The sequence below is a fragment of the Triturus cristatus genome, chromosome 5_2, assembly GCF_964204655.1.
Source record: "Triturus cristatus chromosome 5_2, aTriCri1.1, whole genome shotgun sequence".
In the NCBI taxonomy this organism is placed as follows: Eukaryota; Metazoa; Chordata; class Amphibia; order Caudata; family Salamandridae; genus Triturus; species Triturus cristatus.
The window spans coordinates 576,294,947-576,314,824 of record NC_140588.1 but is presented as its reverse complement, the minus strand read 5'-3'; the positions used below and the strand labels follow the sequence as shown (position 1 = coordinate 576,314,824).

General features: G+C 53.4%; 12 non-coding genes across 12 annotated transcripts; 3 read left to right on the top strand and 9 right to left on the bottom strand.

Moving 5' to 3' along the window:
- Positions 1-144: 144 nt before the first annotated feature.
- On the bottom strand, positions 145-227 carry TRNAL-UAA (transfer RNA leucine (anticodon UAA)). The gene has a single exon. It is a non-coding gene; the product is annotated as a tRNA-Leu (tRNA).
- Positions 228-2,358: 2,131 nt separating this feature from the next.
- TRNAL-UAA (transfer RNA leucine (anticodon UAA)) lies at positions 2,359-2,441 on the bottom strand. The gene has a single exon. It is a non-coding gene; the product is annotated as a tRNA-Leu (tRNA).
- Positions 2,442-4,584: 2,143 nt separating this feature from the next.
- On the bottom strand, positions 4,585-4,667 carry TRNAL-UAA (transfer RNA leucine (anticodon UAA)). Its single transcript has one exon. It is a non-coding gene; the product is annotated as a tRNA-Leu (tRNA).
- A 939-nt stretch (positions 4,668-5,606) lies between these two features.
- On the top strand, positions 5,607-5,678 carry TRNAE-CUC (transfer RNA glutamic acid (anticodon CUC)). Its single transcript has one exon. It is a non-coding gene; the product is annotated as a tRNA-Glu (tRNA).
- A 1,120-nt stretch (positions 5,679-6,798) lies between these two features.
- Positions 6,799-6,881, bottom strand: TRNAL-UAA (transfer RNA leucine (anticodon UAA)). Its single transcript has one exon. It is a non-coding gene; the product is annotated as a tRNA-Leu (tRNA).
- A 2,143-nt stretch (positions 6,882-9,024) lies between these two features.
- Positions 9,025-9,107, bottom strand: TRNAL-UAA (transfer RNA leucine (anticodon UAA)). Its single transcript has one exon. It is a non-coding gene; the product is annotated as a tRNA-Leu (tRNA).
- A 939-nt stretch (positions 9,108-10,046) lies between these two features.
- On the top strand, positions 10,047-10,118 carry TRNAE-CUC (transfer RNA glutamic acid (anticodon CUC)). The gene has a single exon. It is a non-coding gene; the product is annotated as a tRNA-Glu (tRNA).
- Positions 10,119-11,244: 1,126 nt separating this feature from the next.
- Positions 11,245-11,327, bottom strand: TRNAL-UAA (transfer RNA leucine (anticodon UAA)). Its single transcript has one exon. It is a non-coding gene; the product is annotated as a tRNA-Leu (tRNA).
- A 945-nt stretch (positions 11,328-12,272) lies between these two features.
- TRNAE-CUC (transfer RNA glutamic acid (anticodon CUC)) lies at positions 12,273-12,344 on the top strand. The gene has a single exon. It is a non-coding gene; the product is annotated as a tRNA-Glu (tRNA).
- A 1,126-nt stretch (positions 12,345-13,470) lies between these two features.
- TRNAL-UAA (transfer RNA leucine (anticodon UAA)) lies at positions 13,471-13,553 on the bottom strand. The gene has a single exon. It is a non-coding gene; the product is annotated as a tRNA-Leu (tRNA).
- Positions 13,554-15,696: 2,143 nt separating this feature from the next.
- TRNAL-UAA (transfer RNA leucine (anticodon UAA)) lies at positions 15,697-15,779 on the bottom strand. The gene has a single exon. It is a non-coding gene; the product is annotated as a tRNA-Leu (tRNA).
- Positions 15,780-17,910: 2,131 nt separating this feature from the next.
- TRNAL-UAA (transfer RNA leucine (anticodon UAA)) lies at positions 17,911-17,993 on the bottom strand. The gene has a single exon. It is a non-coding gene; the product is annotated as a tRNA-Leu (tRNA).
- Between the last annotated feature and the right edge of the window lie 1,885 nt (positions 17,994-19,878).

Sequence of the window (19,878 nt, the reverse complement as noted above, 5' to 3'; positions counted from 1 at the left end):
CATGCTAAGTGCAGAGTAGCAGCAGACCCCACAGCTGAGACGTGAATTGGGACTGTTAAGGAAGGGCACTGGGAGGGTGAGGAGGGCAGAGGAAAATGCTTTAAAAAAGCATCTGCAAGTTCCTACACACCCGCTGAAAACCCATACCAGGGATGGGGCTCGAACCCATGCGGACAACTGTCCATTGGATCTTAAGTCCAACGCCTTAACCACTCGGCCACCCTGGTGAGACCCTAGGCCCTGCCTTACTCAGCTCCCTTTTCATGCTGGCTGCTCCAGCGCAGGCTGTCCAGCAAGAGGTGATTGCAGAGTAAAAAGGCTTTTGCAGGAGGATAAAGGTAATTGCTTATGACAAACACACTGTGTGACACCTAACTTTTCCCCACTCGTACTTTATGGGCAATCTATACAGTGGAGTTAGCTTAGTCACAATAAGGAAGTGAGCAAGGCAGGCTCACAAGAGCATCTCCTCCCTGGTGGTCTAGTGGCTAGGATTCGGCGCTTTCACCGCCGCGGCCCGGGTTCGATTCCCGGTCAGGGAAGATCCCTCGTAGACGTGCGTAATTTGTCCACGCAGCTCAGCTTTTTTTAATCGAACGTCCTTAAAAAGGCACCCTGACCTATAGACGAAAGCAGAGGAAAGGGGCTGGGTCCCCTGTGTCCCAGGTTGCTTTGCTCCCATTGCCCTCAGCCACCTTCATGCGCACGCAGTCCCCCACCCAGTCAGGTGCTCTATGTGGGCGTAAAGTGCAGTACCAGCTCATCAGAAAGGTAAATTGCTGGAAAACCCGGCTGCGATGTATACATCTACTTTGGAGCACTCTTCTCCCTTGCACTCTTGAATCGGTCATTCGCAATGTATTCTTCCAGCAAGCTGAATAACGAGGTAGGTGTGAGAAGGTGTACCAGCTGTCTTTGAGCTATCAGCGGCCACTAGGTGTCCCTCTTGTGATTTCCCGGGGATCCCGATTGTACAGGAATTCGTCGGTTCAGTAGCACGGGGGAGGGGATGGCCTGTGCTTGGAAGTGACAAACAGTCTGGTGGAATCATGAGTGTTTTTTCAAGTTCTGATTCATATTCGCTGTAGAATAAAATATGCTTTCAGCCCCCATGAGCTTTGTCACTAGGAGAGCAGTGTAGGAACTTTTGCTGTATGGCTGTGGGTTCCCTGGTGGTCTAGTGGTTAGGATTCTGCGCTCTCACCGCCGCGGCCCGGGTTCGATTCCCGGTCAGGGAACAGTCCTTCTTCTGCCCTTGAATGCTTTTCCTTCCCGCAGGTCAGGGCTTCTCAAAATGAATTTGCTTTTCTGACAAACAGTTTGCCTAGCATCCCGCAATCTGGCTCCTAATTTGATTTTCGCAAGGTTCCCTTTGAGTTGCTTTCCTCGGCGGGAGGAAAATCTCTTGTGCAAGGCTCTTGAGGAAGTGAGATTCTGTATTCCGAGGTGCGCTTCTTTTCGTAGGCTTCTGACCACATGGTGTGCGGCAGGAAGTCATCTTTGACAGGGCCGCAGGCTTTGTCTCCAAATGGCATCCCGGACCCACTGCAACCCACCTTTTTGCTGAAATGGAAGTCTGGTTCAGGGTAAGAAAAAGCTGAGCTGCACGTACCGAAAGCAGCAGAGCCCAGCGGCGGAGAGGGTGTGGCCAGGGCTGTCTGATTTGCATAGTGACCAGTGGCATCTTGGGAATGTACAGGCTTTGGAGCCTAACGGGTGCTGCAGGGGTCTGCCTGGCCGGAGAAATGCCTGTCTGGCGCTCCCCTCAGGACACACGTGTCTTCCGTTCGAGCATGGAGGGTGAGGGACATGGGTCACCCTCATATACAGGGGTGTGGGCATGGGCAGGATGGGGCGTGGGGGACCCGTCAGGGCATTGCCCGTTTGGAAGCCCGTTCGGAAGGCAAGAGGAGGCGGAGGTGGGAATCTCTGCTCAATTTTTTCCCGAGGCCTGGGGACAAGCCTTTGCACATTTGATCCTGCCGGGCCTGCATCAGCAGATCCTGCTCCGATGGCAAGGGAGAGCCTGCAGGTGTAAATCAAAGAAAGGGGAGAAATCCGCAAGAGGCGGGTTAACAAATTCCAGTGGCAGGCCCATGTTCCCCAGGAAGCAAGTACTTCCTCCTGCTCCCTTCAGTGGGAAAAGACATAGGAGGTGTATTTCTCTAAGCAGGGGCTCTGCGTAGGTGGCACTGCATTGCTTTGGGAAGCATCCATGCTAAGTGCAGAGTAGCAGCAGAACCCACAGCTGAGACGTGAATTGGGACTGTTAAGGAAGGGCACTGGGAGGGTGAGGAGGGCAGAGGAAAATGCTTTACAAAAGCATCTGCAAGTTCCTACACACCCGCTGAAAACCCATACCAGGGATGGGGCTCGAACCCATGCGGACAACTGTCCATTGGATCTTAAGTCCAACGCCTTAACCACTCGGCCACCCTGGTGAGACCCTAGGCCCTGCCTTACTCAGCTCCCTTTTCATGCTGGCTGCTCCACCGCAGGCTGTCCAGCAAGAGGTGATTGCAGAGTAAAAAGGCTTTTGCAGGAGGATAAAGGTAATTGCTTATGACAAACACACTGTGTGACACCTAACTTTTCCCCACTCGTACTTTATGGGCAATCTATACAGTGGAGTTAGCTTAGTCACAATAAGGAAGTGAGCAAGGCAGGCTCACAAGAGCATCTCCTCCCTGGTGGTCTAGTGGCTAGGATTTGGCGCTTTCACCGCCGCGGCCCGGGTTCGATTCCCGGTCAGGGAAGATCTCTCTAAGACGTAGACGTGCGTAATTTGTCCACGCAGCTCAGCTTTTTTTAATCGAAGGTCCTTAAAAAGGCACCCCGACCTATAGACGAAAGCAGAGGAAAGGGGCTGGGTCCCCTGTGTCCCAGGTTGCTTTGCTCCCATTGCCCTCAGCCACCTTCATGCGCACGCAGTCCCCCACCCAGTCAGGTGCTCTATGTGGGCGTAAAGTGCAGTACCAGCTCATCAGAAAGGTAAATTGCTGGAAAACCCGGCTGCGATGTATACATCTACTTTGGAGCACTCTTCTCCCTTGCACTCTTGAATCGGTCATTCGCAATGTATTCTTCCAGCAAGCTGAATAACGAGGTAGGTGTGAGAAGGTGTACCAGCTGTCTTTGAGCTATCAGCGGCCACTAGGTGTCCCTCTTGTGATTTCCCGGGGATCCCGATTGTACAGGAATTCGTCGGTTCAGTAGCACGGGGGAGGGGATGGCCTGTGCTTGGAAGTGACAAACAGTCTGGTGGAATCATGAGTGTTTTTTCAAGTTCTGATTCATATTCGCTGTAGAATAAAATATGCTTTCAGCCCCCATGAGCTTTGTCACTAGGAGAGCAGTGTAGGAACTTTTGCAGTATGGCTGTGGGTTCCCTGGTGGTCTAGTGGTTAGGATTCGGCGCTCTCACCACCGCGGCCTGGGTTCGATTCCCGGTCAGGGAACAGTCCTTCTTCTGCCCTTGAATGCTTTTCCTTCCCGCAGGTCAGGGCTTCTCAAAATGAATTTGCTTTTCTGACAAACAGTTTGCCTAGCATCCCGCAATCTGGCTCCTAATTTGATTTTCGCAAGGTTCCCTTTGAGTTGCTTTCCTCGGCGGGAGGAAAATCTCTTGTGCAAGGCTCTTGAGGAAGTGAGATTCTGTATTCCGAGGTGCGCTTCTTTTCGTAGGCTTCTGACCACATGGTGTGCGGCAGGAAGTCATCTTTGACAGGGCCGCAGGCTTTATCTCCAAATGGCATCCCGGACGCACTGCAACCCACCTTTTTGCTGAAACGGAAGTCTGGTTCAGGGTAATAGAAAGCTGAGCTGCACGTACCGAAAGCAGCAGAGCCCAGCGGCGGAAAGGGTGTGGCCAGGGCTGTCTGATTTGCATAGTGACCAGTGGCATCTTGGGAATGTACAGGCTTTGGAGCTTAACGGGTGCTGCAGGGGTCTGCCTGGCCGGAGAAATGCCTGTCTGGCGCTCCCCTCAGGACACACGTGTCTTCCGTTCGAGCATGGAGGGTGAGGGACATGGGTCACCCTCATATACAGGGGTGTGGGCATGGGCAGGATGGGGCGTGGGGGACCCGTCAGGGCATTGCCCGTTTGGAAGCCCGTTCGGAAGGCAAGAGGAGGCGGAGGCGGAGGCGGGAATCTCTGCTCAATTTTTTCCCGAGGCCTGGGGACAAGCCTTTGCACATTTGATCCAGCCGGGCCTGCATCAGCAGATCCTGCTCCGATGGCAAGGGAGAGCCTGCAGGTGTAAATCAAAGAAAGGGGAGAAATCCGCAAGAGGCGGGTTAACAAATTCCACTGGCAGGCCCATGTTCCCCAGGAAGCAAGTACTTCCTCCTGCTCCCTTCAGTGGGAAAAGACATAGGAGGTGTATTTCTCTAAGCAGGGGCTCTGCGTAGGTGGCACTGCATTGCTTTGGGAAGCATCCATGCTAAGTGCAGAGTAGCAGCAGACCCCACAGCTGAGACGTGAATTGGGACTGTTAAGGAAGGGCACTGGGAGGGTGAGGAGGGCAGAGGAAAATGCTTTAAAAAAGCATCTGCAAGTTCCTACACACCCGCTGAAAACCCATACCAGGGATGGGGCTCGAACCCATGCGGACAACTGTCCATTGGATCTTAAGTCCAACGCCTTAACCACTCGGCCACCCTGGTGAGACCCTAGGCCCTGCCTTACTCAGCTCCCTTTTCATGCTGGCTGCTCCAGCGCAGGCTGTCCAGCAAGAGGTGATTGCAGAGTAAAAAGGCTTTTGCAGGAGGATAAAGGTAATTGCTTATGACAAACACACTGTGTGACACCTAACTTTTCCCCACTCGTACTTTATGGGCAATCTATACAGTGGAGTTAGCTTAGTCACAATAAGGAAGTGAGCAAGGCAGGCTCACAAGAGCATCTCCTCCCTGGTGGTCTAGTGGCTAGGATTCGGCGCTTTCACCGCCGCGGCCCGGGTTCGATTCCCGGTCAGGGAAGATCCCTCGTAGACGTGCGTAATTTGTCCACGCAGCTCAGCTTTTTTTAATCGAAGGTCCTTAAAAAGGCACCCTGACCTATAGACGAAAGCAGAGGAAAGGGGCTGGGTCCCCTGTGTCCCAGGTTGCTTTGCTCCCATTGCCCTCAGCCACCTTCATGCGCACGCAGTCCCCCACCCAGTCAGGTGCTCTATGTGGGCGTAAAGTGCAGTACCAGCTCATCAGAAAGGTAAATTGCTGGAAAACCCGGCTGCGATGTATACATCTACTTTGGAGCACTCTTCTCCCTTGCACTCTTGAATCGGTCATTCGCAATGTATTCTTCCAGCAAGCTGAATAACGAGGTAGGTGTGAGAAGGTGTACCAGCTGTCTTTGAGCTATCAGCGGCCACTAGGTGTCCCTCTTGTGATTTCCCGGGGATCCCGATTGTACAGGAATTCGTCGGTTCAGTAGCACGGGGGAGGGGATGGCCTGTGCTTGGAAGTGACAAACAGTCTGGTGGAATCATGAGTGTTTTTTCAAGTTCTGATTCATATTCGCTGTAGAATAAAATATGCTTTCAGCCCCCATGAGCTTTGTCACTAGGAGAGCAGTGTAGGAACTTTTGCTGTATGGCTGTGGGTTCCCTGGTGGTCTAGTGGTTAGGATTCGGCGCTCTCACCGCCGCGGCCCGGGTTCGATTCCCGGTCAGGGAACAGTCCTTCTTCTGCCCTTGAATGCTTTTCCTTCCCGCAGGTCAGGGCTTCTCAAAATGAATTTGCTTTTCTGACAAACAGTTTGCCTAGCATCCCGCAATCTGGCTCCTAATTTGATTTTCGCAAGGTTCCCTTTGAGTTGCTTTCCTCGGCGGGAGGAAAATCTCTTGTGCAAGGCTCTTGAGGAAGTGAGATTCTGTATTCCGAGGTGCGCTTCTTTTCGTAGGCTTCTGACCACATGGTGTGCGGCAGGAAGTCATCTTTGACAGGGCCGCAGGCTTTGTCTCCAAATGGCATCCCGGACCCACTGCAACCCACCTTTTTGCTGAAACGGAAGTCTGGTTCAGGGTAAGAAAAAGCTGAGCTGCACGTACCGAAAGCAGCAGAGCCCAGCGGCGGAGAGGGTGTGGCCAGGGCTGTCTGATTTGCATAGTGACCAGTGGCATCTTGGGAATGTACAGGCTTTGGAGCCTAACGGGTGCTGCAGGGGTCTGCCTGGCCGGAGAAATGCCTGTCTGGCGCTCCCCTCACGACACACGTGTCTTCCGTTCGAGCATGGAGGGTGAGGGACATGGGTCACCCTCATATACAGGGGTGTGGGCATGGGCAGGATGGGGCGTGGGGGACCCGTCAGGGCATTGCCCGTTTGGAAGCCCGTTCGGAAGGCAAGAGGAGGCGGAGGTGGGAATCTCTGCTCAATTTTTTCCCGAGGCCTGGGGACAGGCCTTTGCACATTTGATCCAGCCGGGCCTGCATCAGCAGATCCTGCTCCGATGGCAAGGGAGAGCCTGCAGGTGTAAATCAAAGAAAGGGGAGAAATCCGCAAGAGGCGGGTTAACAAATTCCAGTGGCAGGCCCATGTTCCCCAGGAAGCAAGTACTTCCTCCTGCTCCCTTCAGTGGGAAAAGACATAGGAGGTGTATTGCTCTAAGCAGGGGCTCTGCGTAGGTGGCACTGCATTGCTTTGGGAAGCATCCATGCTAAGTGCAGAGTAGCAGCAGACCCCACAGCTGAGACGTGAATTGGGACTGTTAAGGAAGGGCACTGGGAGGGTGAGGAGGGCAGAGGAAAATGCTTTACAAAAGCATCTGCAAGTTCCTACACACCCGCTGAAAACCCATACCAGGGATGGGGCTCGAACCCATGCGGACAACTGTCCATTGGATCTTAAGTCCAACGCCTTAACCACTCGGCCACCCTGGTGAGACCCTAGGCCCTGCCTTACTCAGCTCCCTTTTCATGCTGGCTGCTCCAGCGCAGGCTGTCCAGCAAGAGGTGATTGCAGAGTAAAAAGGCTTTTGCAGGAGGATAAAGGTAATTGCTTATGACAAACACACTGTGTGACACCTAACTTTTCCCCACTCGTACTTTATGGGCAATCTATACAGTGGAGTTAGCTTAGTCACAATAAGGAAGTGAGCAAGGCAGGCTCACAAGAGCATCTCCTCCCTGGTGGTCTAGTGGCTAGGATTTGGCGCTTTCACCGCCGCGGCCCGGGTTCGATTCCCGGTCAGGGAAGATCTCTCTAAGACGTAGACGTGCGTAATTTGTCCACGCAGCTCAGCTTTTTTTAATCGAAGGTCCTTAAAAAGGCACCCCGACCTATAGACGAAAGCAGAGGAAAGGGGCTGGGTCCCCTGTGTCCCAGGTTGCTTTGCTCCCATTGCCCTCAGCCACCTTCATGCGCACGCAGTCCCCCACCCAGTCAGGTGCTCTATGTGGGCGTAAAGTGCAGTACCAGCTCATCAGAAAGGTAAATTGCTGGAAAACCCGGCTGCGATGTATACATCTACTTTGGAGCACTCTTCTCCCTTGCACTCTTGAATCGGTCATTCGCAATGTATTCTTCCAGCAAGCTGAATAACGAGGTAGGTGTGAGAAGGTGTACCAGCTGTCTTTGAGCTATCAGCGGCCACTAGGTGTCCCTCTTGTGATTTCCCGGGGATCCCGATTGTACAGGAATTCGTCGGTTCAGTAGCACGGGGGAGGGGATGGCCTGTGCTTGGAAGTGACAAACAGTCTGGTGGAATCATGAGTGTTTTTTCAAGTTCTGATTCATATTCGCTGTAGAATAAAATATGCTTTCAGCCCCCATGAGCTTTGTCACTAGGAGAGCAGTGTAGGAACTTTTGCAGTATGGCTGTGGGTTCCCTGGTGGTCTAGTGGTTAGGATTCGGCGCTCTCACCACCGCGGCCTGGGTTCGATTCCCGGTCAGAGAACAGTCCTTCTTCTGCCCTTGAATGCTTTTCCTTCCCGCAGGTCAGGGCTTCTCAAAATGAATTTGCTTTTCTGACAAACAGTTTGCCTAGCATCCCGCAATCTGGCTCCTAATTTGATTTTCGCAAGGTTCCCTTTGAGTTGCTTTCCTCGGCGGGAGGAAAATCTCTTGTGCAAGGCTCTTGAGGAAGTGAGATTCTGTATTCCGAGGTGCGCTTCTTTTCGTAGGCTTCTGACCACATGGTGTGCGGCAGGAAGTCATCTTTGACAGGGCCGCAGGCTTTATCTCCAAATGGCATCCCGGACGCACTGCAACCCACCTTTTTGCTGAAACGGAAGTCTGGTTCAGGGTAATAGAAAGCTGAGCTGCACGTACCGAAAGCAGCAGAGCCCAGCGGCGGAGAGGGTGTGGCCAGGGCTGTCTGATTTGCATAGTGACCAGTGGCATCTTGGGAATGTACAGGCTTTGGAGCTTAACGGGTGCTGCAGGGGTCTGCCTGGCCGGAGAAATGCCTGTCTGGCGCTCCCCTCAGGACACACGTGTCTTCCGTTCGAGCATGGAGGGTGAGGGACATGGGTCACCCTCATATACAGGGGTGTGGGCATGGGCAGGATGGGGCGTGGGGGACCCGTCAGGGCATTGCCCGTTTGGAAGCCCGTTCGGAAGGCAAGAGGAGGCGGAGGCGGAGGCGGGAATCTCTGCTCAATTTTTTCCCGAGGCCTGGGGACAAGCCTTTGCACATTTGATCCAGCCGGGCCTGCATCAGCAGATCCTGCTCCGATGGCAAGGGAGAGCCTGCAGGTGTAAATCAAAGAAAGGGGAGAAATCCGCAAGAGGCGGGTTAACAAATTCCACTGGCAGGCCCATGTTCCCCAGGAAGCAAGTACTTCCTCCTGCTCCCTTCAGTGGGAAAAGACATAGGAGGTGTATTTCTCTAAGCAGGGGCTCTGCGTAGGTGGCACTGCATTGCTTTGGGAAGCATCCATGCTAAGTGCAGAGTAGCAGCAGACCCCACAGCTGAGACGTGAATTGGGACTGTTAAGGAAGGGCACTGGGAGGGTGAGGAGGGCAGAGGAAAATGCTTTAAAAAAGCATCTGCAAGTTCCTACACACCCGCTGAAAACCCATACCAGGGATGGGGCTCGAACCCATGCGGACAACTGTCCATTGGATCTTAAGTCCAACGCCTTAACCACTCGGCCACCCTGGTGAGACCCTAGGCCCTGCCTTACTCAGCTCCCTTTTCATGCTGGCTGCTCCAGCGCAGGCTGTCCAGCAAGAGGTGATTGCAGAGTAAAAAGGCTTTTGCAGGAGGATAAAGGTAATTGCTTATGACAAACACACTGTGTGACACCTAACTTTTCCCCACTCGTACTTTATGGGCAATCTATACAGTGGAGTTAGCTTAGTCACAATAAGGAAGTGAGCAAGGCAGGCTCACAAGAGCATCTCCTCCCTGGTGGTCTAGTGGCTAGGATTCGGCGCTTTCACCGCCGCGGCCCGGGTTCGATTCCCGGTCAGGGAAGATCCCTCGTAGACGTGCGTAATTTGTCCACGCAGCTCAGCTTTTTTTAATCGAAGGTCCTTAAAAAGGCACCCTGACCTATAGACGAAAGCAGAGGAAAGGGGCTGGGTCCCCTGTGTCCCAGGTTGCTTTGCTCCCATTGCCCTCAGCCACCTTCATGCGCACGCAGTCCCCCACCCAGTCAGGTGCTCTATGTGGGCGTAAAGTGCAGTACCAGCTCATCAGAAAGGTAAATTGCTGGAAAACCCGGCTGCGATGTATACATCTACTTTGGAGCACTCTTCTCCCTTGCACTCTTGAATCGGTCATTCGCAATGTATTCTTCCAGCAAGCTGAATAACGAGGTAGGTGTGAGAAGGTGTACCAGCTGTCTTTGAGCTATCAGCGGCCACTAGGTGTCCCTCTTGTGATTTCCCGGGGATCCCGATTGAACAGGAATTCGTCGGTTCAGTAGCACGGGGGAGGGGATGGCCTGTGCTTGGAAGTGACAAACAGTCTGGTGGAATCATGAGTGTTTTTTCAAGTTCTGATTCATATTCGCTGTAGAATAAAATATGCTTTCAGCCCCCATGAGCTTTGTCACTAGGAGAGCAGTGTAGGAACTTTTGCTGTATGGCTGTGGGTTCCCTGGTGGTCTAGTGGTTAGGATTCGGCGCTCTCACCGCCGCGGCCCGGGTTCGATTCCCGGTCAGGGAACAGTCCTTCTTCTGCCCTTGAATGCTTTTCCTTCCCGCAGGTCAGGGCTTCTCAAAATGAATTTGCTTTTCTGACAAACAGTTTGCCTAGCATCCCGCAATCTGGCTCCTAATTTGATTTTCGCAAGGTTCCCTTTGAGTTGCTTTCCTCGGCGGGAGGAAAATCTCTTGTGCAAGGCTCTTGAGGAAGTGAGATTCTGTATTCCGAGGTGCGCTTCTTTTCGTAGGCTTCTGACCACATGGTGTGCGGCAGGAAGTCATCTTTGACAGGGCCGCAGGCTTTGTCTCCAAATGGCATCCCGGACCCACTGCAACCCACCTTTTTGCTGAAACGGAAGTCTGGTTCAGGGTAAGAAAAAGCTGAGCTGCACGTACCGAAAGCAGCAGAGCCCAGCGGCGGAGAGGGTGTGGCCAGGGCTGTCTGATTTGCATAGTGACCAGTGGCATCTTGGGAATGTACAGGCTTTGGAGCCTAACGGGTGCTGCAGGGGTCTGCCTGGCCGGAGAAATGCCTGTCTGGCGCTCCCCTCAGGACACACGTGTCTTCCGTTCGAGCATGGAGGGTGAGGGACATGGGTCACCCTCATATACAGGGGTGTGGGCATGGGCAGGATGGGGCGTGGGGGACCCGTCAGGGCATTGCCCGTTTGGAAGCCCGTTCGGAAGGCAAGAGGAGGCGGAGGCGGAGGCGGGAATCTCTGCTCAATTTTTTCCCGAGGCCTGGGGACAAGCCTTTGCACATTTGATCCAGCCGGGCCTGCATCAGCAGATCCTGCTCCGATGGCAAGGGAGAGCCTGCAGGTGTAAATCAAAGAAAGGGGAGAAATCCGCAAGAGGCGGGTTAACAAATTCCAGTGGCAGGCCCATGTTCCCCAGGAAGCAAGTACTTCCTCCTGCTCCCTTCAGTGGGAAAAGACATAGGAGGTGTATTTCTCTAAGCAGGGGCTCTGCGTAGGTGGCACTGCATTGCTTTGGGAAGCATCCATGCTAAGTGCAGAGTAGCAGCAGACCCCACAGCTGAGACGTGAATTGGGACTGTTAAGGAAGGGCACTGGGAGGGTGAGGAGGGCAGAGGAAAATGCTTTAAAAAAGCATCTGCAAGTTCCTACACACCCGCTGAAAACCCATACCAGGGATGGGGCTCGAACCCATGCGGACAACTGTCCATTGGATCTTAAGTCCAACGCCTTAACCACTCGGCCACCCTGGTGAGACCCTAGGCCCTGCCTTACTCAGCTCCCTTTTCATGCTGGCTGCTCCAGCGCAGGCTGTCCAGCAAGAGGTGATTGCAGAGTAAAAAGGCTTTTGCAGGAGGATAAAGGTAATTGCTTATGACAAACACACTGTGTGACACCTAACTTTTCCCCACTCGTACTTTATGGGCAATCTATACAGTGGAGTTAGCTTAGTCACAATAAGGAAGTGAGCAAGGCAGGCTCACAAGAGCATCTCCTCCCTGGTGGTCAAGTGGCTAGGATTCGGCGCTTTCACCGCCGCGGCCCGGGTTCGATTCCCGGTCAGGGAAGATCCCTCTAAGACGTAGACGTGCGTAATTTGTCCACGCAGCTCAGCTTTTTTTAATCGAAGGTCCTTAAAAAGGCACCCCGACCTATAGACGAAAGCAGAGGAAAGGGGCTGGGTCCCCTGTGTCCCAGGTTGCTTTGCTCCCATTGCCCTCAGCCACCTTCATGCGCACGCAGTCCCCCACCCAGTCAGGTGCTCTATGTGGGCGTAAAGTGCAGTACCAGCTCATCAGAAAGGTAAATTGCTGGAAAACCCGGCTGCGATGTATACATCTACTTTGGAGCACTCTTCTCCCTTGCACTCTTGAATCGGTCATTCGCAATGTATTCTTCCAGCAAGCTGAATAACGAGGTAGGTGTGAGAAGGTGTACCAGCTGTCTTTGAGCTATCAGCGGCCACTAGGTGTCCCTCTTGTGATTTCCCGGGGATCCCGATTGTACAGGAATTCGTCGGTTCAGTAGCACGGGGGAGGGGATGGCCTGTGCTTGGAAGTGACAAACAGTCTGGTGGAATCATGAGTGTTTTTTCAAGTTCTGATTCATATTCGCTGTAGAATAAAATATGCTTTCAGCCCCCATGAGCTTTGTCACTAGGAGAGCAGTGTAGGAACTTTTGCTGTATGGCTGTGGGTTCCCTGGTGGTCTAGTGGTTAGGATTCGGCGCTCTCACCGCCGCGGCCCGGGTTCGATTCCCGGTCAGGGAACAGTCCTTCTTCTGCCCTTGAATGCTTTTCCTTCCCGCAGGTCAGGGCTTCTCAAAATGAATTTGCTTTTCTGACAAACAGTTTGCCTAGCATCCCGCAATCTGGCTCCTAATTTGATTTTCGCAAGGTTCCCTTTGAGTTGCTTTCCTCGGCGGGAGGAAAATCTCTTGTGCAAGGCTCTTGAGGAAGTGAGATTCTGTATTCCGAGGTGCGCTTCTTTTCGTAGGCTTCTGACCACATGGTGTGCGGCAGGAAGTCATCTTTGACAGGGCCGCAGGCTTTGTCTCCAAATGGCATCCCGGACCCACTGCAACCCACCTTTTTGCTGAAACGGAAGTCTGGTTCAGGGTAAGAAAAAGCTGAGCTGCACGTACCGAAAGCAGCAGAGCCCAGCGGCGGAGAGTGTGTGGCCAGGGCTGTCTGATTTGCATAGTGACCAGTGGCATCTTGGGAATGTACAGGCTTTGGAGCCTAACGGGTGCTGCAGGGGTCTGCCTGGCCGGAGAAATGCCTGTCTGGCGCTCCCCTCAGGACACACGTGTCTTCCGTTCGAGCATGGAGGGTGAGGGACATGGGTCACCCTCATATACAGGGGTGTGGGCATGGGCAGGATGGGGCGTGGGGGACCCGTCAGGGCATTGCCCGTTTGGAAGCCCGTTTGGAAGGCAAGAGGAGGCGGAGGCGGAGGCGGGAATCTCTGCTCAATTTTTTCCCGAGGCCTGGGGACAAGCCTTTGCACATTTGATCCAGCCGGGCCTGCATCAGCAGATCCTGCTCCGATGGCAAGGGAGAGCCTGCAGGTGTAAATCAAAGAAAGGGGAGAAATCCGCAAGAGGCGGGTTAACAAATTCCAGTGGCAGGCCCATGTTCCCCAGGAAGCAAGTACTTCCTCCTGCTCCCTTCAGTGGGAAAAGACATAGGAGGTGTATTTCTCTAAGCAGGGGCTCTGCGTAGGTGGCACTGCATTGCTTTGGGAAGCATCCATGCTAAGTGCAGAGTAGCAGCAGACCCAACAGCTGAGACGTGAATTGGGACTGTTAAGGAAGGGCACTGGGAGGGTGAGGAGGGCAGAGGAAAATGCTTTAAAAAAGCATCTGCAAGTTCCTACACACCCGCTGAAAACCCATACCAGGGATGGGGCTCGAACCCATGCGGACAACTGTCCATTGGATCTTAAGTCCAACGCCTTAACCACTCGGCCACCCTGGTGAGACCCTAGGCCCTGCCTTACTCAGCTCCCTTTTCATGCTGGCTGCTCCAGCGCAGGCTGTCCAGCAAGAGGTGATTGCAGAGTAAAAAGGCTTTTGCAGGAGGATAAAGGTAATTGCTTATGACAAACACACTGTGTGACACCTAACTTTTCCCCACTCGTACTTTATGGGCAATCTATACAGTGGAGTTAGCTTAGTCACAATAAGGAAGTGAGCAAGGCAGGCTCACAAGAGCATCTCCTCCCTGGTGGTCTAGTGGCTAGGATTCGGCGCTTTCACCGCCGCGGCCCGGGTTCGATTCCTGGTCAGGGAAGATCCCTCTAAGACGTAGACGTGCGTAATTTGTCCACGCAGCTCAGCTTTTTTTAATCGAAGGTCCTTAAAAAGGCACCCCGACCTATAGACGAAAGCAGAGGAAAGGGGCTGGGTCCCCTGTGTCCCAGGTTGCTTTGCTCCCATTGCCCTCAGCCACCTTCATGCGCACGCAGTCCCCCACCCAGTCAGGTGCTCTATGTGGGCGTAAAGTGCAGTACCAGCTCATCAGAAAGGTAAATTGCTGGAAAACCCGGCTGCGATGTATACATCTACTTTGGAGCACTCTTCTCCCTTGCACTCTTGAATCGGTCATTCGCAATGTATTCTTCCAGCAAGCTGAATAACGAGGTAGGTGTGAGAAGGTGTACCAGCTGTCTTTGAGCTATCAGCGGCCACTAGGTGTCCCTCTTGTGATTTACCGGGGATCCCGATTGTACAGGAATTCGTCGGTTCAGTAGCACGGGGGAGGGGATGGCCTGTGCTTGGAAGTGACAAACAGTCTGGTGGAATCATGAGTGTTTTTTCAAGTTCTGATTCATATTCGCTGTAGAATAAAATATGCTTTCAGCCCCCATGAGCTTTGTCACTAGGAGAGCAGTGTAGGAACTTTTGCTGTATGGCTCTGGGTTCCCTGGTGGTCTAGTGGTTAGGATTCTGCGCTCTCACCGCCGCGGCCCGGGTTCAATTCCCGGTCAGGGAACAGTCCTTCTTCTGCCCTTGAATGCTTTTCCTTCCCGCAGGTCAGGGCTTCTCAAAATGAATTTGCTTTTCTGACAAACAGTTTGCCTAGCATCCCGCAATCTGGCTCCTAATTTGATTTTCGCAAGGTTCCCTTTGAGTTGCTTTCCTCGGCGGGAGGAAAATCTCTTGTGCAAGGCTCTTGAGGAAGTGAGATTCTGTATTCCGAGGTGCGCTTCTTTTCGTAGGCTTCTGACCACATGGTGTGCGGCAGGAAGTCATCTTTGACAGGGCCGCAGGCTTTATCTCCAAATGGCATCCCGGACGCACTGCAACCCACCTTTTTGCTGAAACGGAAGTCTGGTTCAGGGTAATAGAAAGCTGAGCTGCACGTACCGAAAGCAGCAGAGCCCAGCGGCGGAGAGGGTGTGGCCAGGGCTGTCTGATTTGCATAGTGACCAGTGGCATCTTGGGAATGTACAGGCTTTGGAGCTTAACGGGTGCTGCAGGGGTCTGCCTGGCCGGAGAAATGCCTGTCTGGCGCTCCCCTCAGGACACACGTGTCTTCCGTTCGAGCATGGAGGGTGAGGGACATGGGTCACCCTCATATACAGGGGTGTGGGCATGGGCAGGATGGGGCGTGGGGGACCCGTCAGGGCATTGCCCGTTTGGAAGCCCGTTCGGAAGGCAAGAGGAGGCGGAGGCGGAGGCGGGAATCTCTGCTCAATTTTTTCCCGAGGCCTGGGGACAAGCCTTTGCACATTTGATCCAGCCGGGCCTGCATCAGCAGATCCTGCTCCGATGGCAAGGGAGAGCCTGCAGGTGTAAATCAAAGAAAGGGGAGAAATCCGCAAGAGGCGGGTTAACAAATTCCACTGGCAGGCCCATGTTCCCCAGGAAGCAAGTACTTCCTCCTGCTCCCTTCAGTGGGAAAAGACATAGGAGGTGTATTTCTCTAAGCAGGGGCTCTGCGTAGGTGGCACTGCATTGCTTTGGGAAGCATCCATGCTAAGTGCAGAGTAGCAGCAGACCCCACAGCTGAGACGTGAATTGGGACTGTTAAGGAAGGGCACTGGGAGGGTGAGGAGGGCAGAGGAAAATGCTTTAAAAAAGCATCTGCAAGTTCCTACACACCCGCTGAAAACCCATACCAGGGATGGGGCTCGAACCCATGCGGACAACTGTCCATTGGATCTTAAGTCCAACGCCTTAACCACTCGGCCACCCTGGTGAGACCCTAGGCCCTGCCTTACTCAGCTCCCTTTTCATGCTGGCTGCTCCAGCGCAGGCTGTCCAGCAAGAGGTGATTGCAGAGTAAAAAGGCTTTTGCAGGAGGATAAAGGTAATTGCTTATGACAAACACACTGTGTGACACCTAACTTTTCCCCACTCGTACTTTATGGGCAATCTATACAGTGGAGTTAGCTTAGTCACAATAAGGAAGTGAGCAAGGCAGGCTCACAAGAGCATCTCCTCCCTGGTGGTCTAGTGGCTAGGATTCGGCGCTTTCACCGCCGCGGCCCGGGTTCGATTCCCGGTCAGGGAAGATCCCTCGTAGACGTGCGTAATTTGTCCACGCAGCTCAGCTTTTTTTAATCGAACGTCCTTAAAAAGGCACCCTGACCTATAGACGAAAGCAGAGGAAAGGGGCTGGGTCCCCTGTGTCCCAGGTTGCTTTGCTCCCATTGCCCTCAGCCACCTTCATGCGCACGCAGTCCCCCACCCAGTCAGGTGCTCTATGTGGGCGTAAAGTGCAGTACCAGCTCATCAGAAAGGTAAATTGCTGGAAAACCCGGCTGCGATGTATACATCTACTTTGGAGCACTCTTCTCCCTTGCACTCTTGAATCGGTCATTCGCAATGTATTCTTCCAGCAAGCTGAATAACGAGGTAGGTGTGAGAAGGTGTACCAGCTGTCTTTGAGCTATCAGCGGCCACTAGGTGTCCCTCTTGTGATTTCCCGGGGATCCCGATTGTACAGGAATTCGTCGGTTCAGTAGCACGGGGGAGGGGATGGCCTGTGCTTGGAAGTGACAAACAGTCTGGTGGAATCATGAGTGTTTTTTCAAGTTCTGATTCATATTCGCTGTAGAATAAAATATGCTTTCAGCCCCCATGAGCTTTGTCACTAGGAGAGCAGTGTAGGAACTTTTGCTGTATGGCTGTGGGTTCCCTGGTGGTCTAGTGGTTAGGATTCTGCGCTCTCACCGCCGCGGCCCGGGTTCGATTCCCGGTCAGGGAACAGTCCTTCTTCTGCCCTTGAATGCTTTTCCTTCCCGCAGGTCAGGGCTTCTCAAAATGAATTTGCTTTTCTGACAAACAGTTTGCCTAGCATCCCGCAATCTGGCTCCTAATTTGATTTTCGCAAGGTTCCCTTTGAGTTGCTTTCCTCGGCGGGAGGAAAATCTCTTGTGCAAGGCTCTTGAGGAAGTGAGATTCTGTATTCCGAGGTGCGCTTCTTTTCGTAGGCTTCTGACCACATGGTGTGCGGCAGGAAGTCATCTTTGACAGGGCCGCAGGCTTTGTCTCCAAATGGCATCCCGGACCCACTGCAACCCACCTTTTTGCTGAAATGGAAGTCTGGTTCAGGGTAAGAAAAAGCTGAGCTGCACGTACCGAAAGCAGCAGAGCCCAGCGGCGGAGAGGGTGTGGCCAGGGCTGTCTGATTTGCATAGTGACCAGTGGCATCTTGGGAATGTACAGGCTTTGGAGCCTAACGGGTGCTGCAGGGGTCTGCCTGGCCGGAGAAATGCCTGTCTGGCGCTCCCCTCAGGACACACGTGTCTTCCGTTCGAGCATGGAGGGTGAGGGACATGGGTCACCCTCATATACAGGGGTGTGGGCATGGGCAGGATGGGGCGTGGGGGACCCGTCAGGGCATTGCCCGTTTGGAAGCCCGTTCGGAAGGCAAGAGGAGGCGGAGGTGGGAATCTCTGCTCAATTTTTTCCCGAGGCCTGGGGACAAGCCTTTGCACATTTGATCCTGCCGGGCCTGCATCAGCAGATCCTGCTCCGATGGCAAGGGAGAGCCTGCAGGTGTAAATCAAAGAAAGGGGAGAAATCCGCAAGAGGCGGGTTAACAAATTCCAGTGGCAGGCCCATGTTCCCCAGGAAGCAAGTACTTCCTCCTGCTCCCTTCAGTGGGAAAAGACATAGGAGGTGTATTTCTCTAAGCAGGGGCTCTGCGTAGGTGGCACTGCATTGCTTTGGGAAGCATCCATGCTAAGTGCAGAGTAGCAGCAGACCCCACAGCTGAGACGTGAATTGGGACTGTTAAGGAAGGGCACTGGGAGGGTGAGGAGGGCAGAGGAAAATGCTTTACAAAAGCATCTGCAAGTTCCTACACACCCGCTGAAAACCCATACCAGGGATGGGGCTCGAACCCATGCGGACAACTGTCCATTGGATCTTAAGTCCAACGCCTTAACCACTCGGCCACCCTGGTGAGACCCTAGGCCCTGCCTTACTCAGCTCCCTTTTCATGCTGGCTGCTCCAGCGCAGGCTGTCCAGCAAGAGGTGATTGCAGAGTAAAAAGGCTTTTGCAGGAGGATAAAGGTAATTGCTTATGACAAACACACTGTGTGACACCTAACTTTTCCCCACTCGTACTTTATGGGCAATCTATACAGTGGAGTTAGCTTAGTCACAATAAGGAAGTGAGCAAGGCAGGCTCACAAGAGCATCTCCTCCCTGGTGGTCTAGTGGCTAGGATTTGGCGCTTTCACCGCCGCGGCCCGGGTTCGATTCCCGGTCAGGGAAGATCTCTCTAAGACGTAGACGTGCGTAATTTGTCCACGCAGCTCAGCTTTTTTTAATCGAAGGTCCTTAAAAAGGCACCCCGACCTATAGACGAAAGCAGAGGAAAGGGGCTGGGTCCCCTGTGTCCCAGGTTGCTTTGCTCCCATTGCCCTCAGCCACCTTCATGCGCACGCAGTCCCCCACCCAGTCAGGTGCTCTATGTGGGCGTAAAGTGCAGTACCAGCTCATCAGAAAGGTAAATTGCTGGAAAACCCGGCTGCGATGTATACATCTACTTTGGAGCACTCTTCTCCCTTGCACTCTTGAATCGGTCATTCGCAATGTATTCTTCCAGCAAGCTGAATAACGAGGTAGGTGTGAGAAGGTGTACCAGCTGTCTTTGAGCTATCAGCGGCCACTAGGTGTCCCTCTTGTGATTTCCCGGGGATCCCGATTGTACAGGAATTCGTCGGTTCAGTAGCACGGGGGAGGGGATGGCCTGTGCTTGGAAGTGACAAACAGTCTGGTGGAATCATGAGTGTTTTTTCAAGTTCTGATTCATATTCGCTGTAGAATAAAATATGCTTTCAGCCCCCATGAGCTTTGTCACTAGGAGAGCAGTGTAGGAACTTTTGCAGTATGGCTGTGGGTTCCCTGGTGGTCTAGTGGTTAGGATTCGGCGCTCTCACCACCGCGGCCTGGGTTCGATTCCCGGTCAGGGAACAGTCCTTCTTCTGCCCTTGAATGCTTTTCCTTCCCGCAGGTCAGGGCTTCTCAAAATGAATTTGCTTTTCTGACAAACAGTTTGCCTAGCATCCCGCAATCTGGCTCCTAATTTGATTTTCGCAAGGTTCCCTTTGAGTTGCTTTCCTCGGCGGGAGGAAAATCTCTTGTGCAAGGCTCTTGAGGAAGTGAGATTCTGTATTCCGAGGTGCGCTTCTTTTCGTAGGCTTCTGACCACATGGTGTGCGGCAGGAAGTCATCTTTGACAGGGCCGCAGGCTTTATCTCCAAATGGCATCCCGGACGCACTGCAACCCACCTTTTTGCTGAAACGGAAGTCTGGTTCAGGGTAATAGAAAGCTGAGCTGCACGTACCGAAAGCAGCAGAGCCCAGCGGCGGAGAGGGTGTGGCCAGGGCTGTCTGATTTGCATAGTGACCAGTGGCATCTTGGGAATGTACAGGCTTTGGAGCTTAACGGGTGCTGCAGGGGTCTGCCTGGCCGGAGAAATGCCTGTCTGGCGCTCCCCTCAGGACACACGTGTCTTCCGTTCGAGCATGGAGGGTGAGGGACATGGGTCACCCTCATATACAGGGGTGTGGGCATGGGCAGGATGGGGCGTGGGGGACCCGTCAGGGCATTGCCCGTTTGGAAGCCCGTTCGGAAGGCAAGAGGAGGCGGAGGCGGAGGCGGGAATCTCTGCTCAATTTTTTCCCGAGGCCTGGGGACAAGCCTTTGCACATTTGATCCAGCCGGGCCTGCATCAGCAGATCCTGCTCCGATGGCAAGGGAGAGCCTGCAGGTGTAAATCAAAGAAAGGGGAGAAATCCGCAAGAGGCGGGTTAACAAATTCCACTGGCAGGCCCATGT